Source organism: Nanorana parkeri, unplaced genomic scaffold, assembly GCF_000935625.1.
Source record: "Nanorana parkeri isolate BGI_ZX_2015 unplaced genomic scaffold, ASM93562v1 scaffold236, whole genome shotgun sequence".
Lineage (NCBI taxonomy): Eukaryota > Metazoa > Chordata > Amphibia > Anura > Dicroglossidae > Nanorana > Nanorana parkeri.
In genome coordinates, this window is record NW_017306504.1 from 1,335,015 (window position 1) to 1,355,294 (window position 20,280).

At 44.0% G+C, this 20,280-nt stretch overlaps 1 protein-coding gene and 1 pseudogene across 1 annotated transcript in view; both read right to left on the bottom strand.

The window, feature by feature from the left end:
• The window catches only part of AGBL1 (ATP/GTP binding protein like 1), a 465,946-nt gene that overhangs the window by 302,765 nt on the left and 142,901 nt on the right, over positions 1 to 20,280 (bottom strand). The window lies entirely within an intron of this gene.
• Positions 2,911 to 7,232, bottom strand: LOC108786946 (annotated as a pseudogene).

The following is a 20,280-nucleotide window of genomic DNA, read 5'->3' on the forward strand; positions in this document are numbered from 1 at the left end:
GGGTGGGGGGGGGGGGCTGTCCTGTTATTAGATTTGGAACTATTTTTGGGGCTGATAGGCAAACTACCGTAAAAAGCATGGGAAGCTGGGCACTGCCATGAGGGACATGTACCAATGCAAAATTTTGTTTTGAAAAAATACTATAGAATAAACAGATGATCTTTTTATGCAGCTTCCAAGGGCAACATTGAAAATCCACAAGTCCTTCAAACAACATGCTTAGGTGATGCCCTAAAGCTGTATGTGGTGTCATTGAACAATACAAATTTCACAGACAGTCTTAGCAAGGACATACACTGGTAGCGCATATTAAATTTTTTTTCTTTTACAATTAGCTTGGCTTTGGCTTTTATACAGCAGCAGCAGCACTCCAATCCGGCTCATATCATTTTGAAAAAAAATACTTTTTTTGTGGTTGTTTTACTCCCACTATTACTGATGCTGGGGTATTTGTTACTCCCACTGAACTCTGAACCTTAGCATTTTCCTCTGGCCACAGTGTAGTCCCCAAACAGTCTGGTGGACAATGTACTAGCCATCTGTTAAACCCCCTTCCCATCCAGGCCATTTTTCAATATTCAGCGCTGCGGTACTTTAACTGACATTTTTTCTGCCCTGCAACGCTGTACTGAAATTAATTTTATACCCTTTTTTGGGGACAGATAGAGCTTTCTTTTGGTGGTATTTAATCACCACTGGGGTTTTTATTTTTTTATATATTAAGGAAAAATTACAGAAAAAAAACTGTTTCCACTATATTAAATTCTAAAACTTGTATTATTATCCAAGTCTTAAAATTGCGCACGTGCGCAAAACCTCAAAAAACTACATTACACAAAATTGGCCATAGGCGATGCTTTAAAAGCTTTTACCGCTCATCAGTTTAGTGTTATCAGTGATTGATGGCCCTAAAATGATTGCTCTCACTCAGACGTTCGCGGCGATATGTAACATGTGTAGCGCGATTGTAGTTTTCGCGCGCTGGTGCACTGGACGCATATTTACGTTTATATGTGCGTAAACGAAGGGGGGGGACTTAAACATTTTTGGGGGGGGGTGACTTTTATTTTTTGTAACCTTTTTTTATTTATATATTTTTTTTTTACACTTACTGTTATTGCTATTACATAGGGGGATACAATCCCCCTATATATAAGCAAAGGCACACTGACAGGTCCTCTTTATGGAGACATTATGGGTCTCTACGACCCCTAATGTCACCTGGGGACCCCAAAAGAAGCTGATGAAGCAGTGGTCTGCTTCATCAGCTTCTTCTCTCTGGCTATAGCAGCCAGATGACTGACAGGTGAATGCGGAAGTGATGTAATACACATCACTTCTGCATTCACAGCATGGAGGCAGATCAGCAAGGAGCTGAACTCCCTTCTCCTCCTGACGCCCTCCCGAGCCGGTCCCGGTCCACAGATGGACTAGCGGATCCCGGGATTGAAGGTGAGGGGTCAGAAGAGGTGGGCGGCAGCACTTGAAAAATTGGCAGCACTCAAAAAAATCACGCCATACAACCGATCGTCGGCTATAGAGCCGCTGATCGGTTGTATGTGAAACAGCTGTTAACGGCTGTAAAAACGAGCGGGTCTTACCAGCTAGGGGGCGTGCGCGAGCAGGAAAAAAATGCCGTCTGGAGACGGCAACCCGCCAATGAAAATCTGCCGTCCGTCCGTTTTTTCTTAACGGGCGGATGGCAGGAGGTTAAAGGAGACGTATGGGGTAAGTGTATGGGGGACATAAACTAGTGTCCGCTCGTGACCCAAGGCTCAGTATATCGCGAGCTACAGGTTTACTGAGACCTCCACAGCCGGGACTGTCGAGATTCACCCAGCTGTGTGAGTGACAGCTGGCTCTTCCTATCTAGAGGCAGAGCCAGCTGTACCCGTCCCCGCCCCCGTCCGTTCCGCCAGTCAGCGATGGAGGATCAGAACGGGGAGGGGGGGAATCCTTGCAGGGAGCCGTGAGTGACCGTCACGGCTCTCTGCAGGGAGATGATCGAGAAGTGAGCGAGCGACGGTATGTGTTCGCTCACTTCCCGATCTATTGAGCCGACATGTAACAGTTTCAATGTCACCCGTCGGCTCAAACTATGAGGTTGAGTGAAAATAACTCACCTCATAGTTCTCATTTAAGTAGTTAGAGGACCCATGGGTAAAAAGAGTCAGTTATTACAGTACAGGACATTTGGAGGGCCCAAAACTAATATATAGCATGACTCCTCATCCTTGTTTAAGGTGGCACTAAATATTTAGCTAACCGAATAGCAAATTTGGTTTCCTGGTTTATGAAAAAAACAAAATGTATATAATTAGCAATCATTATTTCTACTATTTTCCATAAATGTATATCAATAAACTTCACTATAAATAGATGCCAAGAGACAGCAGGAGTGCCATTATCAGACTTGTGAGAAATGTCAACTAGTACCAATATACTGAAACTTTTGCTAAAAGATGCATTGCATTAGTAGTTTGGTGTATGCAAAAGCATAATCCAGCAATTGTAACTTGTTTGTGTTCTTTAAAAGAAATGAAAAATGCCAAACTGTACTGTGGTCTGCAATTATCAGATCAAACTTTCCAGGGTCCAGCAGGGTAACATACTGTAAATCGTTGTTCTTTTGAATGTTACTGGTTTTGAAAAGATAATCTTTCATCCTCAAAATCCTTTTTATGTTATGTGCAGAGTCAACAGGTAATCATGGGCAGCCACTCACTCATTGTAGCCTTTACACAGGCTTATTATCCTGCTTGTGTCCTCTTTAGATGCTATAGACATAATAATAGGAATGTCGAATAACTGAATCATGTCCCACTGGCTTTTTTTCAAGACCTATGGTTGCTCAGCAACAACTTTTTTGAGTGTATAATTGGAACTCATTCCCTTCTTACTCATAGATGTTCACAGACTATCAAACAACTGAAAAATACAAGACACTGTAAAGCAGGAGTTTATAAAATCTGTATTAATGGGATGTATAATATTGTTTTTTTATTCAGAATACAATTACTACATATATATGTAAATATATACATACAATAAAATACAGGAATACATCTAAATGATTTCTCCTGGATCTGGAAGTTTGCAGCACGGAACACTGAAATCTATGACTTGGCATAGTTTAGTAAGATATGGTTTTGCTACACATGGTCACGTTAAAGTGGAAGCGAAGTGTCCTAACTGAAAAATTGCTGACAGGCAGGTTTGTATAGTAGAATTGGAGCCCCTTTTGCCAAAAATGTCCTACCTGTCTGTCAGCATTTTTCTTTTTTCTGTATACTGAGCCACGGGTGCATAGCTTAGTGCACACACCCAGCATGCCGAGATGAAGGAACATCTGTGCACATGGGCAGGATTTGCATCATGCTGGTAGGCCAATCAAAAGGCAAAAGATGCCAAACCCGGAAGAAGACCAGGAGAGGATGGGTAAGCATCATCACCAGAGGAGATCATTTATAAGGTAAGTCCACCATAATGTGATAATATTTGTTTTAACATACCCCCCCCCCCCCCCAACACTCTTTTTTTAGTTTTAAATACTCTAGCTCACCTTCAGTGTATGCAGGTAAGCAGGGGTATCCCTAGCAGTACGGAAGGGGGGGGGGCAGCCTCAGTGACGTCAATCTTTGCCAGGAGCTTGGTGGGCCACCAACAAGAGTTTCCCATATTGCTAAGGGCTGGGTGGAGAGATGTGTACTGAGATTACACATTTCCCTGCCCAGCTCTCAGCAACCTGGGATGATCTGTCCAGAAAGGGGGTGGCAGGCACACTGCAGGCATTGTGCAGCAGAGCAGCCATGCTGCTCTGCCTGCTGCCCCCACCCCCACAAGATGCCGCTATCAGCCAGTCAGTGAGAATTTTTTTAAACTTTTTGGCAACATGTACTAAGCAAACGTTGCCGTCTTGCACAATGTTGATATGCATTCTGTGACTTTGGGACTTTGGCTTATGATGTAGTCAGGACCATTTCTACCATGGGTCAACATGAGAATGGTGTCTCTGGAGACTTTCAAGGGAGCTGTGCATCAGGATTCTGACCTTATCTTTTGGCCTTTCAGCAATCTTTGCTCCCATACAAAATGGGAAATACAGCATTGATTTTGTATTCTGCATCACACTGCTGTTTCACCATCCTGTGCAGGTGTAGTATGGTCATCAACTTAAAGGCATAGTCCAGCATTTTTAAACACTTCCTGTCTTAGGGCTGCTCCACTCTATGGAGCAGAAAATGAAGCCACCCTTGGGTAGCAGCATTGTCAACCTGTAGAGAGGGTAGCGTAAACCTGGCCATATACCAGTAGTTTTGCTTGAAAAAACTAATTTACAGAATGCTAGTTTGATTTCTTAATAGTTCATGTCATCAAACCAAAAACTGTTTTTGACCAAAGTGACAAAAAAAAAATCGAATGAGCAGGATGAACATTTTTTTTGTGAAGGAATGGAGTTCTAACAGTGAATGTGGTTTCATACTCCAAAATTGAACGTTAAAAAAAAAACGAAATTTCGAACAACATTTGACAAGTCTCTGATGGCATTATTGAATGTTTAACTAGATTTTTTTGTGTTTAAATGGTACCAGTGTATGGCGAGCTATAGATGTACCAATAACTGTATATAAACCTTACTAACAAATTAAATTTGAACTCCAGCTAACACTTTTTAATCAGTTACAGCAGCAGATTTGTATTACTTTTGGGATAAAGAGTTCACATAAAAGTTCAAAAATGGCACCCCTGATTTGTCTCAACAAATCACATTTTTGCTGGACAGCTTGGTCTGATAAAAGTAGTTGAAAAATAACAGACTTACTGGCCGGATGACCAGGTGAAAATAAAGGGAAAAAAGCCTTAAAAAAAAGAAAACGAAAGCAGCTACCACATTTAAGGGTTGTTAAGTTGCACTGTATTACATTTTTGTTTTTGGGTTTAAATACGCTTTAATGTCAGCCCCAGGCTAAAGCTAATAGACATGTGCACAACAAAAAAATTAGTTTCCAGACGAAACAAATGAAAACGAAAAACATTTTCATTCATTTCGTCAGAGGAAACAATTTTTAATGTGGTTTCGGATTCGGAGGCAACGAGCCTCCGAATCCGAAACCGCACACTGAAACAACAGAACGAGCGGCGGCCATATCAGCTGTTGGCACGTTCTGCTCATGAGCAACGCCATTTTGGAGTAGATCTTGGTAAACACCAAGATGGCGGCATCCCGCATATTTGAGGACCGCCATCTTGGTGTACCGCTCGTACACCTCGAGCACCGATCTGGCCACCACTTGTTCAGCGTATAACGTCACTGTCATGTGACATCAAACGCCACGCCTCCAAGATGGCGGCGGGCATGCCCAGAACACGCTGGCGGCTAGTATGGCCCCTGGCATGTTCTGAAAACAAATTTATGTATGGCCGAATATCATTTTAGTATATTCGGGCATATATTAAATCCGTTATTCGGATTCGGACGAACCGCCAAATCAACTGATTTTCGTTGATTTGGAGGTTCCTCCGAATCTGAATGCACATGTCTAAAAGCTAATCTCGACCCTTAACACCCTACCCCTCCTCCCTTCATATGTTACTTTTATGATCATCATTGATGATGTAAATGACAAGCTCCAAGGGTCAGTATCAGTGGAGGTATTTGTGAAAGTCTACCAGCAGGAAATCAGCCCGAACGTGAACTTAGAAGTTAGATTAGCTTTTCTCCATACATAAGAAATGTTTAGTAACCTTACATTGTATGAGCATTTTACATCATGCTAGAATATATGTAATTATATTTAACTTATTGACATTATAATTTTACATTCAGATACTGATCTGTCACTCGGTGTTAAACTCTAATAAACTCATTCAAAGTCTGTACTGCTGTTTTTCGTTTTCTTCTAGGTCCATTTTTTAACAGCATGTCAGATCGGAGTTCCTATGTGCATCTGATCAGGCACCTGTGGATATCAGACATCTCCGGGCATGCAGAGATCTAATATAGTGTACGTTTACCATGTCAATGTTTGAGACATTAAGTCCTCTAGTGGACTCTTACAAAAACTGCAGCCTGTTATGAGACATGAAACCCAATGCCCAATATATGTATATTCAAGGCAAGTGTTAATACAATAGTAATGTTTCAATAAGTATATTATCATTTTCAAATGTACTAATATTGACAATTGCTGAGTATGCAAGGATGTCACTGTTCATTTGTAAGGTGGAAGAAGTGTTTTAAACAGTCTATCCACCCAAAAGTGTTTTTATTTTCAGTCTGGGTGGATGCCCATGATTTAAATCACCTACTAGCTACAACGTACTTACATATCTTAAAGTGACACTAAACTCAGGAGGTAAATCTTAAAATGCATTCAAGGACCCTAACTATTAACAACAATGTATCTGATTTGTGTATCACTAATCTGTAGATCTCAAATCATCTCTGAATTGGTGCTGACACTGTCCTTCCTTCTGGAGGGTGGCTACTTTTGCTCCGCCTCTTCGCAAACTGCTCCTGGCGCTTCTCCTTGTCTTCCTTGTTCTCTTCGCAAGGAGCTTGGCATACTCTGATGCTTCCTCCTTGTTCTTCTGAGTCCGCTGCTTCTTCAGGGCGATACGCCTGCGCTTGTGTTGGAGTACTCTAGGTATTAAAGATGCTGGATCTTGGGGGCATTAGTCCTGGGCTTCTTCCCTTCCTTAGTGAGAGGTGTCCTAACCACATATTGGCACCCATAATCTTCTTTGGACAGGTTGAAGAGCTTGCGGATTCTGCTTGCCCTTTTGGGACCCAAACGACGTGGAACGGTGTTGTCTGTAAGGCCAGGGATGTCCTTCTCTCCTTTCCTGACAATAACCAAGTTCAACACACTTAAGTTGGCGTCTACAATACAACCACGCACAGACTTGCGCTTGCACTCGCCAGTCCTCCTGGGGCGGTAACAGGAGTGGCCCTTGCTCAGCAGCAGACGGACACGTCCATGGGTGAGAACACCCTGTTTCATGGGGAAACCTTGCTTGTCATTGCCTCCACCTGATGCTCACAACATATCCCTTCCATTCCTCACCCAAGGGATCAGCTGCAACTTCCGTGGCCATACGTTTCTCATAGAAAGTATGCAGCTTGCGTTCATTATCAACTTCAACCAGCTTCTGGCAGCCAGTGCCCGGGTAAGAGATATTAAACTTCATGACTGCACAGCCTATCTCAGGTCCCCCGCCGGAAAGAGCCTTGAATGCATTTTTAAGATTTAACTTCTGAGTTAAGTGTCACTTTAAGAAGCCACGTGGGAAGATGTGCCATTTTTCCAGGTACTCCCAGCTTGATGGGCATTACAAGGGTATCATCCACTTTCTGTTACATTTAGCATTTTTGTTTTGTTCAGCAAGAAAAGTTAGTCTCGGTGGTAAGGAGGATTAAAGCCAGGAACAAAATAACATCTTATCGTTCATGGAATAGTAAAGATGTTTCAGATCTGTTCACTTGCCACAAATGTTTATCTGATTTATAGAGAATGCAGCAAGCTCATGTATATGTGTGTTGTTTTCTTTCACTTGATGTGTGCTTGAAACACACATCATTTACGTCAATGGAGTAGTACAGATGAAAGTTCAAAGGCTGCATTTTATTTTGATTGCATTGCATTTTTTTCGGATGTAGCATGTCCTGCTTAGGTGCTTTTGGATTGGAGGCAAAGCAGGTGGTAAGCAGCCATTACCTGTCAAACACAGCATTTTGCATATATTTTAGCAGAGCTGAGTTTGAATGGAAAAAGATTCCCTTTGCAAGAACGCCTCCTATAGGAGTGATATAGTAAAGATTGTCACCAGCACACCAAAAGGATTTGAAGCAAAAGTCCTTTAATGACAAATTGCCATTCAAATTGCCATTGGTAGTGGCAATTTGTCATTAAAGGACTTTTGCTTCAAATCCTTTTGGTGTGCTGGTGACAATCTTTACTATATCTGCATTCCTCACGGTGCCGTCCGTGGTCTCTACGAGCACTCACCTGCTTCGCAGGTTTATTACTATTCCGGTAAGGAGTGCAGCTGGTTTCCTACTACATGTCCTATAGGAGTGAAACTCAGTGGTAAGTGGTGCAAAGCTGTGAACTCCAGCTGGGTGACCCCAATTCATAATCCTGTCTCCAAACAAGGCAATTCCAAATGGACATTTGATAAACAATGCATAAGTTAAGCTTACCTTTAGTGTCAAAGTGGTTACTAAATCCGGAAATATAGGCAACTGAAGTTATATGAAAATCTTGACGTTTCCTATAAACATTAAGTTTGTTTCCACCTTGTCTGCCTCCTGAACCTTCCTACAGGCCAATAAAGATGACAGCCACACTGGGGGAGGTTAACAGAGATGCTCGGGAGGTGGAAGGGACAGGCCCAATTTACAGAAAAGACTGATATTTATATATAACTTAAAGCAGAACTAAAATCTTTTAAAAAGTTTTTTTTTTTTAGCTTTGGATACTGTAAGAAAGTGTTATAACCCCTGTCAGCTCTGCCCCATTGGGGAGATTTTCCTTCACATCCTCTCTGATAGACACAACAGGAGGTGCGATGAAATTCCTCCAAAGGGTGGGGAATGCCTGAGGCTAGCAAGGTCTCCAGAACTAGTGTTCTCATTGGAAGAGCTATTCCTGTTCTGATGACCACCCAAATTGTGGGATTTTTTTTCACTTTCAGTGACAATTGTCACCAGGACAAATGAAGAGGATGAATCTCTCTAATGAGGACACAAACAGCAATAAAAACCTGACAGATGTTATAATTACTCTCCACTCTATCTAAAAACTAAAGAAAACGTTTTGGCTTCAGTTGCACTCTAAGATACTTATATTCACCCTATAGCATTGACCGGGTCACTGATAGTGCACATAATGTAGAAAACAATTGTTTTCTAGGTGCTCTGTTCACACCATGACGCGGGTGTGAAGGGCGCTGTGCTGCAAGAAAATGCAGACAGGTTGCACAGCACAGCAAGCAGGGCCGGTGCTAGGATTTTTGCCAACACAGGCAAAGTTGACTTTTTGCGCCCCCCCCACCCCGCAACCAACCCCCCCCCACGCCGCTGCTCTCCCGCACCGAAGGTAAGTGAAGAAAAAAAAAAACATAGCGCAAGCATTGGGGCATTTTGACAAGTACAAGTACTTGTCAAAATGCCCTGTTTTTTCCGCCCTCACCCTGCAGCGCCCTCAGGCGGCCGCCTGACTTGCCTTGCGGTGGCGCCGGGCCTGACAGCAAGTCACAGCAAAGCAGCACAGTGATGCTGTGCAGGAACTTGAATGGAGTGTACACAATGTATGCCATTGACAAAGCTTAAAAAAATACACTGCACACCTTAATACACCGCACAGAGCAAGAGCTGCCACAACGCACTAGTCCATCCGCCAATACAGAGCGTTTTAGTGGATGGGCTAGTGTGAATGGCCCCTTAAGAATCAGTTTCAAGTTGACTGACCATTTAACATATTAGGTGCCATCAATGGATTATTTAATAATAATGATTAATTACATCTATGTTGCATTGTTCATGTATGGTTAATGAATACAGCAGCACAAACTCATTTAAAGCCTGGTAAAGTAAATCCCCTCTACCATCCCTCCCACCCACCTCTTCACCATTTTTATATAAAGCCTATAAACATATTTATTTCACTCATTTAAATCTGGCATCACATAACCCTCACCAGCACCTGACTCGCAAGTGGAGACTGTTGATCCAGTGCTACACTTTATCCCTGCATTGAGCCCCAGTTTACACCTTTGCATTGTGTGAACATGCACCAAACGCACGCATTGTTGTATGTTTACTTGTTGATGGCATCCCAAACACGACCGGGAAAACATGCACAAACATGTGGTAAAAAAAAGTGTGATGCCTGCAGCAGAATCTGTTGCATTAACTATTTTGCTGTGTTTTTCAACGTGGGAAGTCCATTGAAGTCAATGGGCTAACAGTGGACAATAACAGCAAAAACTCATGCGAATGAACGCGTATGCGACACGCATTCACGGAACACTGAGGTGTGAACGGGACCTGATCATTCCCCTCCTTGTCATGTCAGCCTTCTGGAGCCTGAGAGAGCCTTGTCACTGGTCAATCAATAGGAATATCTAAATCACCCACTCAGTGACTTGGACACCAAAAGACACCTTTAACTCTGCAGTCTCGAAGATGACAGACTAGAGATTTGGGGATTTAGATAAGTAAAACAGGGAAATTTTTTTGGGGAACAGATGGGGCAAGATCAACTTTAAGAATAAGTCCTACATAAGGGTTCAATAACATTTCTCTATTTACAGCTTTCCATGTTGATGAATTCACAATTCAATAATGATCTAAAATAAAACAGTTGAGACCTCTGCTGGTGGCATATGGACACACATATGAAAACAACAACAAGCCACAGCATGAATAGCAGGAAAAGCACAGCATGACAGGTTACCTACAGCTGCACAATATGTTCACAAGAGCCTGGCCACCAACTGCACCAACTGTCTCTCCTCTCAGTCTTTTCTTTTCCTAAAAATTGTTTTATAGCTTCAGAGCCAGCCCTGGTAGTTTTCAATAGGGGCAAAATCAGTGAGTTCAAACACATGTCACTGGCCTAAGTGTCCCAAGAAACAATCAGTGATTGAGCGTTGCCACCCTTAAGGTGCCCATACACCTGTCGATTATCATACGATATTCGCAGGTGATCCCGCGATCGTACGATAATCGGAAGGTGTATGGGCAGCGTGCAACCTCTGCTACTGTACAGTCGCACGACTTTCGTCTTCCTAGCATGCAGGAAAACCTGCCGAAAATCGGTTGCTGGTGTGGTCGGAAGACAAATGCAGCAGGGCCGGTGAGCGCAAGCCCACACTGCCCGCTCAGCACTGCTGTCATCGGAAGCCCTCCCCTCAGCGGGGCGGGCTTGCGTTGATCGCAAGTACGATTTGCCTGTCCAAGATGGGCAGATCGTACGTTTTTTTTAAATTACCTTTAAGGTGCCCATACACCTTACAATTATCGTTTGAAAAACTCTCGTCTTGCGATGGTTGTGTAGCGCCCTCTAAAATGTCGCTATTCAATTTAGAGATACCTGGACTGTAACCAGTCTAGATGCTGATTATACAGAGCTCTGCATTCTATAGGTGTCTCTGAATCTGCTGGATCGATTGCTCCTCCTGTTGCTGAGGAAAAGGGAGCCTTACCAGCTTTAAGGTGCCCATACACCGTACAATTATTGTTTGAAAAACGAATGAGATCAGTTTGTCGTACGATAATCGGCCAGTTGATGGGAAGTGGGCGATCGCAATTACTGTACAACTGGCTGAATTTGGTTGAACGGGCAGACTTCGTCACAATGGATGAAAATCGATGGATTAGTGGCATTTTCGTACAACAAAAATCACAACATGAACACTGCACATGCGCAAACGGAAATCTGTTCTGATGAAATTCGGCCAGTTAGTTTTGCTAACGAACGATTATCGAAATCTACATTGGTCTGTGCATGATGGGCTATTTGTGCAGAAATTGAACGAGGGTGCAATGACAGGACAAATAAAATTGAACAATAATTATAAGATGTATGGCAACCTTAAGACAGGAAGTGTGTTACTGACAGGATTAGCAGGTGAAAATAAAGGAAAAAAAGAAAAGAAATGCAGCCACCTTATCTAAGAATTGGTAAGTTGCAATGTTCCACATTTTGGGTTTAGATACACTTAACTTACAGCTCCCTCAACACTAATCCTTCACCTAATTGTACTTATAATTGTAAACGCTTAACCCTTTACACTTGACTTGTTCCTAAAACATAACTGGAGATAACTTCAAGTTCAGGTTCAACATGCGTTCAACCTGCAGCCAGCCTGTCTACAGTTCAGCAAACAGGCAAACAAACTGGCCATATTTGGTTCATCGCTACCAGACGCTCACAGACTCCTAGCGTTGACGGAATGTAAACTGCACCAGGGACCCTGGGTAACCTCATTGACCAAGTATTGTCATAAATGCTGTGTATACAATCCAGCAGTGCTGGGAGCTGTCATTTGCTCCATGAGTAGCAGCAGGGCAGCATCATTGTGGTGGAGAGTTGTCACAGAGGCCGTGTGTCATTTATTGTGAGTGAGTTGAATCTAAATCACTGGACGACGCAAATGATGTTGCATTTACATTGGTTAACATTACGATATCCAGCAATGTAGATTCACGTCAGATTCGCTGTCAAAGTACAAAAGACTGGTGGGGGTGATTACCCTATCCATGCTGTTAGCATCAAGAGTTTTTTTCTATGGCCAGCTTTGGAGAAGAAATGCAGGCAAATAAAAAACGTACTCTTGCAGTGGGGCCACCCCTGCACTGCAAGGGTTAAGTTCTCATTTTGGTCAAGGGCCAGGATAAAGCATATGTACTTACATGATCATGGCTTGCTCTGGGCTGCTAGACAGGTCCTTACAGCCTCTTTGCTCTGGTGGTCTAAGACCACTGACATCATCACATCTTATGCAGATTCATTGACTTGCATTACAAGTGAGGATGTTAATGGAAATTCCGTAGCCAGAGCAGAGAGGACCGTCACAATCAAAAGAAAAATTGCTCTATTTAAGTCCCCTAGACAAAACAAGCAATTAACCATTGCAGTTCAGACATAACCCCAAGGGTAGGGTTTTTATTTTTCCAGAGTTCTTCTTTAAATCCGCCTGTCAATGAGCGCACACTGCCCGTTTGCAGTCATCAGAAACCTGCCCCTCGTTGCAGTCTGCGGAAGCCCGCCCCTCAGGGGGGCGGGCTTGTTATGATCACAAGTGCAATCTGCATGTCCAAAATGGGCAGATCGTACGTTTTTTAAATTACTTTACAACCCTTGCAAGACAAAAGTCTTGCAAGGGTTGTAAAGTGTATGGCCACCTTAAGGGAGGCAATGCAGAAGGCAAGAAGAAGGGAGTTAACTATTGCATTATCAGGGAATTATGGGAATGTTTCATATGTGACAGGAGGGCTTGTTAGGCTACTGCATGTATGTGCAGACACCTCTAGGTAGGGCTGTCCCTATAATGAGGCGGCTTGAGTTGGTTGCCTCAGGTGGAATTTCATTGGGTCGTGTGGGGGGGGGGGGGGAGCAGGTGTGTGGGTCATGTGCTCTTAGCAACATGGGTCTCTCTGTCCAGTGTCCCACCCAGCTCACTAACACACTGGTTGCCAGGTCCTGTTGGACCTGGCATGTTGGAAGATACCTTCTCTGATGTCCCGGCTTCAAATTCTACTCCTCTGTCCTAAAATACCTCCTCGTTGCTGCATTGTGTTGCCTTATTACCTCCCTGCAATTTCTGTGAAATCCAGAAACTCATCAGACTTTTTTTTTCTTAGCGCGCTATATATAACATCCATGGCAGTGGTGTTGATCTATGCCAGAGCTTTATTATCATTCAGATGGGTGCATTAAATATGAAATGAATGGCATAATCAGCAGGAATTTTCTGTCATCAAATCTATTACAATAAAATTGCAGAAACTGTTGAGGAATAACAGAAATCAGAAAAGAGTGATGATGGAGTCAATTAAAACTCGCCTTTTAGGATCATTCTCATTTTCCTCTATTTTTTTTTGCTTAATTTTGGAAATTTAGAGGAAAATATATGAGCAATTGGCTAATAAAAGTTTAACTTTGAAAAGGATACAGCAACACACGCGCTACTGCATATTAATTCTATCGGTTTTGCCGCTGGTTCGAATGTTTAATTATAATGCGGATTTTATCAGCAAAATTAGTGAAGGGCATGTAGGGAAATACAGCTCTAAATGCCTGCTTTATATAACAATACACAGGAAATTAGTATTAAAACATCATCAGCATGAAAATATAAAAGCCTGACGACAGATAATATAATTCTCTCTACAAAGCTGCTTAATAAAATATCTGCATGTGTGCACTTGATCAAAATAAGCCTCATGAGGTCTCGTCACACACGTAACAGAACATAGTTAAAATCAAGTTGTGCTGCCATCTTGAGCTGCATGTCCAATCACATGCAGCAAGATAACTTAATTGTCTCTACGAAGCTGCCTAACATAATACGTATTTATTTATTACAGGTATTCATAAAGCGCCGACAATTTACGCAGCACTTTACATCAGCCCCCGGCCTCAAGGAGCTTACAATCTAAGGCTGGGCACACACCTTACAACCATCGCAAGACTTTTGTCTTGCGATGGTTGTAAGGTAATTAAAAAAAACGTACGATCTGCCTATCTTGGGCAGGCTGAGGGCGGGCTTCTGATGACCGCAATGCTGAACGGGCAGTGTGCGCTTGCGCACACACGGCCCGTGTGGCATTTATCTTACCCGCCGACAATCGTACAATTCTCGGCGGGTTTTTGAACATGTTCCCAAGGTAAAAGTTGTGCGACCTTACAGTAGCAGAGGTCGCACGCCTTCCACACACCTTGCGATAATCGTGCGATAGCGGGATTTCCCGCGAATATCGTACGATTATCGCAAAGTGTGTGGGCACCTTAAGGTCCCTATTGCACACACACATATAGGACCAATTTAGACTGGAACCAATTAACCTTCCAGCATGTCTTTGGAGTGTGGGAAGAAACCGGAGTACCCCAAGGAAACCCAATGCAAGAGAACATACAAACTCCTTGTAGAGTGTCCTGACAGGGTGAAGAACCAGGTACCCCATGCACATGATTGCATGCATTAAAGCAGGGATAGCCAAACTCCGGCCCTCCAGCTGTGGTGGAACTACAAATCCCATGAGGCATTGCAAGATTCTCTCAGCCACAGACATGACTCCCGGAGAGAGATGCATCATGGGATTTGTAGTTTCACCACAGCTGGAGGGCCGGAGTTTGGCTACCCCTGCATTAAAGTATATCTGAAGCTAAAAGGTTTTTTTCATTTTGGAAAGAGTAGAATTAAAACTGCTGTCACCTGTGTCTCATTAGGGAATTCTTCCTTAAGGGCCCATTCACACCACATCCAGATCATCTCCAGAACAGACCAGATTGTTTCCGGACACAAAATGCATCCTAGTGTATCCCTATGCTATTCCTGGCCTCTGTTCACACCAGCGCAGTCCTTTCCAGACCAGACCAGACCAGCAAAATACTGCATGTCTCATTTTGTCTGGTCTGGAATGCACTGGAACTGCGGGCAGGTTCGCACCATTTTCTGGACCAGATCTGAGAGTGAATCTCCCGAACGAAAATTAGTTACCCTTATTTAAACTCTGAGAAAACTGCAAATACCACAGCTGATATACAACCCTGGAAGGTGTTTTATCTGCCAAAGGATTTGTAATTATGTGCATAGACTTGTGATACAAAGATTCCCAGTAGACAGCACAGTCTGAACCTTCTCCTCTATTGTAGTTGCAGCAACACCTGGTCAAGATATCACAAGTTTGCTGATTGCACAAGTAAAGAGCAGAAGCGCACTCTGCTGTCTCCCCATGTCAGCATGACCAGTGCTAGCCTTAAAGACTACTCATAACACCCCCTGACCCAATTTGTCTGCGGCTGTACATGTGATTTAAAAAAAAAGTTTAACTATTGCATAACTGCGTTGAATAGCATGTTATGCCTTCTGGAGTATGACTAACATTGTCTCCATTGGTTCCTTTCATTCCTGCACACGAAGCAGCTCTGTGGCTTCTGCAATTACAGCTTACTGTTCTATGCCAGTAAAAGGATGTCCTTGACTGATTGTGTTCTGTTATCCTTTACATGCATGGCTGAGATTGAAAATTGTAATACTGTTAACAATAACATGTGTTTTACAAAAAACATCTGCAAATCAATGATTAAGGTTACATGTGTGCTGGCGTTACCTGCTGTGCTTCTGTCAGGTGTAAATAGTGTATATTTCTGCTGCTGTTCATCTGAACCCTACTCACATAAACCTGGACATGAGGTGACTGACTCTACTCATTGCTACGCAGTATGTTTACAAGGGAACCAGGTGGCAGTACAGGGAAAATGCTAAGTGGAGCACTGTACAAAGCCTGCCATCAGTTGTGTCGACATTCTGTCTTTGTATCCCTGGGAACGTTTCAGGTTCTCTGAGCATGGGATTTCCATGCAGGGTCGGACCACATGCAGCAATGGGTATTATTGGGGTACACAAAATGTGCTAAGACAAAATGAGGTGTGGCCAAAGTGTGGGTGTTTTATAGGACATGGATTGTGGCAATGAGCATATGCAGCGATGGGTAATAGTGGAGCACATAATGTGCTGAATAAGGGTGTGACCCAAGTGTGGTACTTTTAAAGGACATGGCTTGTGTGCATAAAACCTTAAATGGCCAGTTTAGTGTTAATGACCCATCTGACTCAACATGTCTGTATGTCCAGATGTGTGCCAGCTAGAAACACTGAAAGAAAGCCCCTGTATACAGAAAATGTTAATGAGAGTGTCAAACCAAATGTCCAAGAGTCCAATGATTTTAAAGATACCTTGGATCACAGCAGAAAAACAGCCAACATGTTTCTGAGGCCCCTTTATCAGGGAAGTCCTTTACTGCACTTGTTAACCCTGGCGGTCCAAACTAAGTTAATTGCTGCACTTTCTAAACCTGGCATAACCTGCTCTTTTTTAACCGTTGCAAGCAGAAAAAAACAGATCTATCTGGTATCTGCTTATCTAAGTCCATTTAAGCACAGTCAAAATTCCTCAGTCCTGATGAAGGGGAAGCTTGTGTGACCCCTGAAACACATTAGCTGGTTTTCTGCTGTGAACCAATTTTCAACAAATGACCATTCTCTCTGCTCAAGGACAGCCCCTTCTTGATCACAGACAACCCACCTCTCTCCTCACAGACAGCCCCTCCCTACCCATAGAGAGCCCCCTCCATGCCCACAGAAAGCCCTCTCTCTACCCACAGACAGCCCCCTCCCTGCCAACAGACAACCACCTCCCTACCCACAGACAGCCCTGTCCCTGCTCACAGACAGCCCCCTCCCTACCAACAGACAGTCCCCATCCCTACCCACAGATAACCACCTCCCTGTTCACAGACAGCCCTATCTCTGCTCATAGACAGCCCTATCTCTGCTCATAGACAGCCCTCTCCCTCCTCATAAATAGCCCCTCCCAATTCATAGACAGTCCCCTCCCTGCTTAGCAACAACCCTCTCCCAGTTCACAGACAGCCCCCTACCAGTTCACAGACAGCCCCCTCCCTGCTCATAGATAGTCCCCTCCCTGTTAACAGACAGCACCCACCCTGCTCAGAGACAACCCCCTCCCAGTTCACAGACAGCTCCCTCCCTGTTAATAGACAGCCCCCTACTTGCTCACAGACAGTCCACTTGCTCTTTCCTTCAGTGGCGGACCTAATAATCAAAGGGCCCTGGTGCAAGATTTTATCTTGGTCCCCCCTCCCAAGACAGGGGGGGGCGGGAGCGGATCACAATTGCATTTGCCTCCCCTCCCCCAGCGGTCTCTTATGTTGCAGTAGCGTGCTGGACTTACCTGAGACCCTGCAGAGCACACCATAGATCCTGCATAGCCCACCTGAGACTCTCTATGGTGGGCTCTGCAGGGTCCCAGGTGGTCTGGTCGTCGGGATCCCTTTACCTGCTGCTGCTGGGGCCCGGCCTCCTCCACCCCCTCACCTGTCACCTCTGCCATGCCGCCCCGGGACAGTTGATACTCATGTAAGAGATCCCCCAGACTCCTCACTTGGGTACCGGCCATACCCCCCTGATGGCGGTGTTCTATCAAAGGTTGTGACTACGTTAGAATGTGTGACCGGTGACATGGTCACACGTTTTAACGTAATCCGGCCCAGTTTTTCGGCTGTGGAATGTGTGACCGCCTATAGGTGAAGCATTCCAGCTCTTTCCCAGCTGTTCCAGGGCAGATCGGCATCACAAAAGTGACAATTTAGGACCGATCCGCTGTTCCAAGGCAGATCCGTTTTCCTGCACATGCGATTTGCGATGCCGATCTGTCCTGGAACAGCGGAGAAAGCGTTGGAATTCTTCACCTATTCCAACGCCGATAAAATGGGTGAGATTCCGTTAAAATGTGTTGCAACGTCACTGGTCACACATTCTAACGTAGTCTCAAACTTTGATAGATCACATGCCTACCTGTAATCATTAAATCAGAGAAATAGATTATAATAGGGAACATTACAGTGTAATATTCCCCATTATAATCCACTTGTCTGATAACATTAAATAGCAGTACACAACAGAGAAATACATTATAATAGGGAACATTACAGTGTAATTAGGGCTGCAGCTAACAATTATTTTCATAATCGATTAGTTAGCCGATTATTAAGTTCGATTAATCGACTAATCGGATTTTAAAAAAAAAGGCTCCAGTGATGGACTACTAGTTTCTATTGAGATTGTAGTCCATCATGGGAGCAAGCTTGGCGCGGTGGAAGTAAAAAAAAGAGTGTGGTGTGCAGTATAGTACATTATACAGCGGCGCAGTGCAGAATACCAGCAGCTATAGAGCAATGTAGCAATAGTACATTATACCATAATGTACTATTGCCGTGATTTGTAGTCCTCTGTAGCCGGGGTTATTCTGCATTGCACTGTATATAATGTATTATTGCTGGGATTTGTAGTCCTCTATAGCTGGTGGCATTCTGCAGTGGGCTGTATAATGATTATACGGCGAAATGCAGAATACCAGCAGCTATATATGAATACAATAAATGCCAGCAATAGTACAACATTATACTATAATGTACTATTGCTGGGATTTGTAGTCCTCCATAGCTGGTTGTATTCTCCATTGCACTGTATAATTATTATACTGCACAATGCAGATTACCACTGACCAGTTATAGAGGAACTACAAATCCCAGCAATAAAAAAGCCCCCAGCCGATCTCGACTTACCTTGAATGACGGTGTTGTCGACGGGCAGCGGCGTTGTTCGTTGTCGGCAGGCGAGTGGGGAAGCTCACCGGGAGGAGGGGGCCAGACGCATGTCCTCAGCGTGGGCGTGGCATAAGCGGCGTCGCGTGAGCGGGTATACCAGCGTAGGCGCGAGCGGCTTAACTGACGTGGCGTAAGCAGCGGACGTAAGCAGCGGGCGTGAGCGGCGTGCAGCGGCGAGCGGGAAATTTGAATTTTAGCCGACGAATTGACGAGGGAAAACGTTGACAACGTTTTCCATCGTCGATTTTAATCAACTTAATCGAATAATTGTTGCAGCTCTAGCTGGTGGTATTCTGCAATGCGCTGTATAATGTATTATTCCTTGATTTGTAATCCTCCATACAGCGCAATGCAGAATACCACCAGCTATATAGGAATACAACAAATCCCAGCAATACATTATACATACAGTGTATAATGTATTGTTGGGATTTGTAGTCCTCTATAGCTGATGGTACATATACAGCACAATGTACCATCAGCTATAAAGGAATACAAATCCCAGCAATACATTATAGAGCACTGTGTATGGGAAAGTGCAGGATTACCTGAGCAGTCTTCTAGCAACTTGTTTCTGAGATCAGACCTGTCTATCGGCTGCTGTCATCCGCCCACACCTGCTCCTCCTTACTTCTTCTCCCCGCATCCCTGTGCCGATCGTGGATTTGGGCGGGCAGGCGGTGAGCGTGAGGCGGGGAGGAGGTGCAGCGTGTGGAGCGTAGATGCAGGTCTGGCAGCGGTGAGCGTGAGGTGGGGAGGAGGTGCCGCACGCAGTGTATGTGGTGCCGTGAACAGGGCCAACCAATCGGAAGCCGATTAATCGATGATTGAAAAAGTTGACAACTTTCGATTATGTCGATTAGTTGTTGCAGCCCTAAGTGTAATATTCCCCATTATAATCCACTTGTCTGATAACATTAATTAGCAGTACACAACAGAGAAATAGATTATAATAGGGAACATTACAGTGTAATATTCACAATTATAATCCACTTGTCTGATAACATTAATTAGCAGTACACAACAGAGAAATAGATTGTAATAGGGAACATTACAGTGTAATATTCCCCATTATAATCCACTTGTCTGATAACATTAAATAGCAATTCACAACTATTATACTGTAGCCCCCACCCCGTGCTCGGACTTACCCAGCCAGAGGACCGCATGCCAGGGAGTTTCGATTTGAGCACTGCAGGGGGCGGGGCTTGTGACACACATACGCCTCCTGTGACTCACCTCCCCTCCCGCTGCTTGTTACTATGGACGTGGCCGGGAGGGGAGGTGAGTCACAGGACCCTCCCCCTCACTGAGATGCCCGTCGGCAGTGCGGGGCCCCGGTGTACGAACACCGGGAC